This window comes from Ursus arctos, unplaced genomic scaffold (assembly GCF_023065955.2).
Source record: "Ursus arctos isolate Adak ecotype North America unplaced genomic scaffold, UrsArc2.0 scaffold_37, whole genome shotgun sequence".
In the NCBI taxonomy this organism is placed as follows: domain Eukaryota; kingdom Metazoa; phylum Chordata; class Mammalia; order Carnivora; family Ursidae; genus Ursus; species Ursus arctos.
Window position 1 is genome coordinate 11,655,520 of NW_026623053.1, and position 7,482 is coordinate 11,663,001.

Sequence of the window (7,482 nt, forward strand, 5' to 3'; positions counted from 1 at the left end):
CCCTGGGACCCCTGAGCTGAAGGCAGCTGCTTAACCAGCTGAGCCACCCAGGCACCCTAGGAATTTGCCTATTGTTTGCCCCTTACTGGAGATCTCTGTGGTTCTGATAAATGACTCTCTGAGATCATACTTTTGAGGCTCTCAAACAGATCTGGCTGCTTCTGTACACATTAAAAACCTTGGAAACATCAGCATTCTGGAAAGATAGAGGTGGGGGTAAGGAATGGGAAAGATGAGGATGAGACAGACATTAAAACCTCGATCTTTTCCATCTTATCTCCAAAAAAAGTAAATTTAACCAAGCCCTAGACAAGTCATTTCCATTTCCGTACTTTTCTATTGTACATGATGATAATCACCTCAATTCTGTTCCTTTCTTCAAAAGCAACTGGGGCTCTGGGACACAGAAATTTAAGCCAGCCCCTTCAGTTCCTTGCCTCAGATCTCATAATAATAGGGAGGCTACACTGGCCATTTGAAAATCATCAGAGAAGCAGAAAGCCAGTAGGAATCCTTTTAAACCCACACTACCCCTCCAGGCCCTGCACCGAATTCTGGCAGAAGTTGGCAAAGACATGTAGCAACTGGCTTCACTACTAAAAGTAAATGAAGTTATGTTTCTTAGAAGTATTACTACCACCACTGAGAAATCGAAGCCATTTTACCATTCATCCCATGGCAGATATGTGACCTGCTTTGAATGCACCAAATAGCAACTGCATTTTAGCCCTAGAGCCCAATCTTAATGGACTCTGAGAGAGTGACAGAAGTAGGATTATAAAAACTAGAAGAGAAAGAGCTGTTATAGGTGTTAAACTGTTTCAGGCCCCCAGAAATTGACTTTATTTGACTTTTGTGAATGTATATAAGGTCGCCAATGTTTTGACAAAACCCACATATATGCCACATATATGCCATATGGAAAATGTGCCCACAGTACTCAGGCTGTCTGCTGTTAGTAAATAGAAGCTATGTTATAGCACTTTCTATAGTGTGAGGATTGGCCTGTGGTACTCCAGTGTTAGGACAGTGTGACGTTGGTAGCTGCTGAAATGGAGACATGGGGGGTGTTAGAAATATTTTCTCAGTTGTCATCATGACAAACACCAGCAGAAAAGAACTGGCCCACTTGTGACATAACATCTCTCCTAATGCCTCCTCTTATTTCACTCCCCCCACTAACACCTTTAGTAGCATAGGAAGGAAGGTAGGACAGACAGATGAATAAATGAATGGATGGATAAATGAATGAATGAATGAATGAATGAATGAATGAATGAATGAATGAAATCAAGAGCATTTAATGGATCCCACCAATTATTTAGTTTTGACTTTTTTCCTTCTTTTCATTATTAACAATAACCAAGCAAATTCCTAAACTTGGAATTAGTTATGCAAATATCCTGTGCTTGCTTTATTTAAAAGTTGTTAGCAGCTGCTACTAGGACATCAGAATGTAAGTAGTATCAGGTGTGTATTATTATACCCAGCTGAACAGCTGCAGCACTTACATATAATTCCATATGTTATACTTAACCCTTACGTCTCTGCAATAATAGTGGTTCTTGTGTAAAGTTTTCATGAGCTTCTCTCTAGGAGCCCTTGCCAATAGTTAAAAAGAATGCATGGATAATTTAAAAACCACAGAGAACTAAAAAATCTCATTCTAGGCAATGGCTTCTCAAATCCATTCATCTAAGAGTGAACCAAGATACCAGATTATCTTTTCTCTGTCCTGTCCATTGTTGGGGTGGGGGGGGGGAAGGTGGGGGACATAGAGCTGTAAAATAGGTGAAGTAGTGAAGGAAGAAGAAACAGAGATCCAAATGCAGTAATCTACATTTTAGATAACTACTACCTAGAAAATAAAGGCACCAATGTCATTCACCAGTCGATAAGCATTTTCATTGTAGAATATACTACAGAAAATATATTGCACAGACCCTGCACACTTAGAGCTAAGTATCTGATTGGAGAGATATTATTAATATGGAAGAAATTATTTCAGAACATGTAACTCTAATGGCAGTCAGAATTCACAAAAGTAAGAAATGGTTGTAGACCAGCACAGAAAATTTGATTAGGCTTTTGAAGGATAAATTTTATGTTAGTGTGAAGAAAATAATGACTTAAAGTTCTTGCAAGTCAGGCTCAAGTCACCTGATTACTCAATGGCACCAAAAGGCTAGAGCCCATAGTGGACATAAAGAAGTATTTCCTCATATCAGAAATGTGTGCTATTTGGCATATTGCATGGTGCACTGGGTGTTATACACAACTAATGAATCATCGAGCCTTACATCGAAAACCGGGGATGTACTGTATGGTGACTAACATAATATAATAAAAAATCATTATTAATAAAAAAAAAAAAAGAAAGAAATGTGTGCTATTTGGGGCCATTTTGTTACTACGTCCTACCATTATTTGGAAAATAAAGTGAATAGTGAATTCACTATTTAAAAAAGGGGGGTTATATTAGCTTCTAAAGTAAGAAGGACAAACGGGAAGGGCTAAGTTATCATTTCCGCTCAATATGCCAGGAAGAAAGAGAAGGTCCATTTTTTGGACACCTGCTAAATGACAAGCCACGTGATGAGCGCTTTTCTTGAGACGCCTAGTTTTTCCCCTCATAACAACCATCCAAGGTAGTTATATGGCTAGGATTTATCTAGGTCAGAATTCCAGTCTCCAAAGCCTAAGCCTCTTCTAGAACCCCATGCTGTCTTATCTGGACCACATATTGGTCTATCAACATTTGAGCTGCTTAGTAGAACTAAACAGCAGAGTAAATTAACTGAAGGTACAGTCTAGCCCAGCTTTCATTTGGCCCAGTTGTAGATACTTACAAATGCCAAAAACATAAGTGAACGATTTGCCTAAAACCATACAATAATATTCCCATTAACTCCACTAAGCAATGGAATGTAAGATTCACCATCCACACACACATACGTGCACAGACACACACAGAAGTGCACACACATGCATGCACCAGCACTCTCCACGCTCCGTGCACACACCACCACCGCCACCTTCACCGCACCACACCGTACACATACAAACACACACTATCCTTGGATTCTCACTCTTCTCTCTAGAGCAGTTCAGCTCCCGGCACATCATCAAAGGCAAAAGCTGATTATCTGGCAGCTGAGGTAGTTTACCCAGAGTCACTCGGAGGGATCTGGTGCCTTAAATATTCACTACTTAATTGGCTCCACAGTCTTGACTCTAACTTTAACTATAAACTGAATAAAGATTGTTTTAGAATTTTATACCCCTGAGTGATAAGTTTCCCTTTCTGCCCTCCTACTTATTCTATGTGGTAGGAGATGGAACTGAGTGTGGCAGGGAAGGGCGGTGCTGATGCTGAGTGAAAATTAAATGACCTAATGAATTACTCCTTGTTAGTAATTTCTAACATCTCTGCCAGGTAATTTCCATAGAAATTTGGATGCCGTATCCAACATAAACGATGTTAAATGTTATACCATAGTAGGCCAGCAGGGTAAGACGTGGGGAATTGGTAATGTGTACTTCAGGTCCTAACATACAGATAGCAACTTATTGCCTATGGATAAGCCAACTGTGAGCCTATGCACACAGAAAGCATAAGAGGGGGAAAACATCATTAATCTCTATGTCAAAAGCTTATTTAAAAAAAAAAATCACTGAGTATTTAAATGATTCAGTCCACTGAATGCTAAGTAAGAGGAAATCAACCCACTTTCTTATGGTCTTTGCTTCTGATTTACATCACAGGCTGTGGTTTCAAGCCCTCCAGACTCTGACTGAGGTGATTCCTGGCATTTGTTCATCTCATGGGTAATGTGATACAATTTGGGCAGTGGTTGTTTACAACTGGCCCTTTGTGACTAGTTACAAGAGAGATGATGGACCGAGATCACTAAAATGGGCAATCAGCAGGCTACAGGTATAAAGCAATACGGCCTCTTTGTTGGTTTGAATGCCCACATTGAAACAGGATGATTTCACCTGGTGCAGCAACCCCCAAAAGATATCATCTCCACCTCCCTGCTCATGCTCAAGTGCCTATAAATGGGATTGGACTGGAATGTGCCACCACAGAAAGGCATGACCACAAAGAATTTACAGATTTAAATAGGCAAAATGTTATGAGAAGCAAGTAAACTGATATTATGTGATGAGAAGCACTGTCCTCCTAGGCCTTATACTCTGGTTGGGGAAACATGACCCTCTCACATGAAACAACTATAGAACAATGCAAGAAAACCTAAAAACAAGTGCTGGACTGTGTGGCAATAGACTATATGCTGTTAGAGATGTAGGGACAGCTATAACTAGTAGATAAGACTCAAGGTAAGTTCTGCTTTTAAAATGGAGAGATCCTCAGGAAAGAGGCCAAAGACTAGCTTGGGCTGCACCAAGTGAGGACAATAAATGGAGACTTATTTTTTAGAGGGGGGGGAGGGGCAGACAGAAAGGGAGACAGAGAATCTCAAGCAGGCTGCACAATCAGTGGACCCGGAGATCATGACCTGAGCAGAAATCAAGAGTTGGATGCTTAACCAAATGAGCCCCCCAGGCACCCCAGAGACTTTATTTTTATTCATTCCATTCATTCAACAAATAAATGAGAAACCACTACATGCCAGGCAGTCTGCAAGGTGCTGAGTGTACTGTAGGAGCATAACATAGAAACCTAGCAGAAACAATGAAGGAAATGAAAGAAAAAGGTATACGAAGTAAAGAAATGATATACGGAAAACACTCCTTCAGCAGAAGAAATATGTATGCCCACTCTATAAAAAAATTGGTATTGAAAAGAACATTTGTCCTAGTTGTAAACAAGCAATAGCACAAGAACAAACCAAGGTGGAACGTTCCTCCTTCATGCCTTACATTTTTTTTATTCCACATTTAGTAAACTCTTTATTTCTAACATTATTTACTAAGTAAATAATCACGCAGCACTTGAATTCAAATCTTTTACCTAAATTTCATGCATTTCTGAGATAAAAATGTTTTCAGGAGTTCAAAATGGCAAAAAATATGAAGGTTTTTTTATGGTTTTATGGTGTAGTGGAAAGAGTTCAAGAATGGGAGTCAAAAGTCTAGCTTCAAATGCCATTCCTACCACTTATTAGTTATGATCTTAGGCAAATTACTAATTATTTCTGAAGTTCAGCTTCCTCATCTGTAAAAAGATCCAAACAACAGGGCTATTGTGAGACCCAAATAAGATAGTGTGGATCTATGTGTCATGAGCTATAAACCATTATGCCAGTAGTAACTCTAATTATTGTCTGTGTAATAAAGAATATGTATATTATGCTAGATCATGGTTTGGGGTTTTTTAGTTTTTGCTTTAGATCTCTTTCATTGCCCACTGGCACTTGGTAGATAATAAATGTTCATTGAAAGAAAGAATAAAAAGATAATGCTTCTGACCATCTTAACAGAAGCTGTGCTCTGAATTCTTTTTCTAGGAGTGCTTAAGAATATTACAGTTGGTTGAGCAAGGTTTACACAATATAGCCTTAGAGTAGTTTTTGTTTTCTACCTCTCTGCAGCAAACCAACTGGCCCTTACTGGAATCAAACCCACACCCATTTCAGAGTACAGTTTGTTCTAACCAAAAAAAAAAAAAAAAAAAAAAATTGAATCAGCCTAGATGACAGAGAAAAAGACGAGAGTGTGTACTGAGCCCAGTCCTATAGGCTAAGATGTGTGCAGGTTTAAGAGGCCCATTTTCTAAATGATACACGGATCTAAGAGAATGGAGAGGCATGATTTGTGTCCCTTTTAAGGAAAACAGATATAATGAGCTCACACTTTCAGCTTCCACTCATCCAAACAGTGAGTTAGGGAATCACAGAACAGTGCTTCTTTCTAGAATCCCTCGTTACCAGACTTTCAGACATATCGTACCCTTCACTTTCCTAGATTTTCACCTCTGTGTAATGCATACAGACATATGGGTAAATCAACAACAACCCTCAAGGAAGCTATAACCACCCAGCATGTACATTTTGCAGCTCCTTCAACTTGCTTCCCATCCTGCCTATCCCCTTGTACAAATCAGGTTTGAATGCCCGAGCTTGTCACCTGGTATACAAAAATGCAGTCTAACACTGTATTTATTAGCAACCCATTTCCCTTATGTTTAATTTATTGTTACATTTTTTAAATGTACAAACAGTTATACCAGTTTTATACACAAAACCACAGGTACCGTTTTGTAGCTGTCAAAATTCCAGCAGCCTGTGGAGAGAGACAGTTGAATAGATGTCCTATGCTGCCATCTAGTGCTTTTGTTAAGACACGGGCTTGTTCATGTTTCTGGAAATGAAGAAACAAAGGCAGCTCAAGGCGCCCAAATTCTGGAACAGCTACTGATATGCATTATTAAACAGATGCATTTATGACACTTGGATCATATTCCCTGGAACCAAGCAACTTAACTTGTTTTCACACAACGGCAGCTTACATCCCTGCTCTTGCCTGGCAAAGCTCTGGCCTTCTACCCTGGAGGCACCTGGTTTAAATCCAAACTGACTGGGCAACAAAATGTCCCTCTGAGCCTCTTTCTACAGCTCCCATCTGGCTGAGGTTCTGTTGGCATGCCTCATCTTCCAGGAGGGATGATTTGATCTGAATGCCTTGTCTATTACTTCAGTTTTGGGAGAAGGTACAAAGGAGTCAGACAGCTTTTTTTTTTTTTAATCATTATCTTTAAAATTGACTAAAACAGCAGCCATTTTCTTTTCAGTGGCCAAAAGTAATGCTTCTGAATTTTCTTTTGCTCCTCAGCTCACATGATTTGTATCATTAGTTAGATCCTAGATCTGCTTTTGACTCCCTCCCTTTATCTATTCCTGGATTTCAAAAATATCTTTCTTCTCCTCAATCAATCAGCACGTCTCTCTATTGCACACATGCTATGCTAAAAGCACTGTATCAGGCACTGGTTGATGGGTGGATAAATAAAAAGAAAATAACCTTTCCATCTGTGTCTCTGATCGCTTCCTCCCTCTGGCCTCTAAGAGACTTTATCTTCCCTCTCTTTCTAGATTCTTTCACCCTTTCTTCTCTACTTTTTCTTTTTCTTGTCCTTTGTATACAAGCCTCTCTTCTGGTTAAAATAAATATGGGGCTTCACTTGATTCTGCTGTACTTTCAGGCTACCAGAAAATGCCTACTTTCTGTGCTTGTATCTCTTCAAGCTTTTTTTTTTTTTTTTTTTTTTTTTAATCTCAGTGAACTGAAGAATTTGATGACCCACTAATCCATTGTTCAAATATGGAGCCCAGTGCCTGGCAAATTAGGGAGCACCCTTCCAAAAAGGTGGAGTGTATGTCTGTTAAGGCTACAGATCCTGAAAGTGATTCCTGAAATAAAGAGGAAGTCACAGTAGATGATGTCTATATTCCTTCCAACTTTGATTCTGTCCTTTTTAAACTGAGTTCTGCTATAATCTTCCCGTTTCTGCCAGCT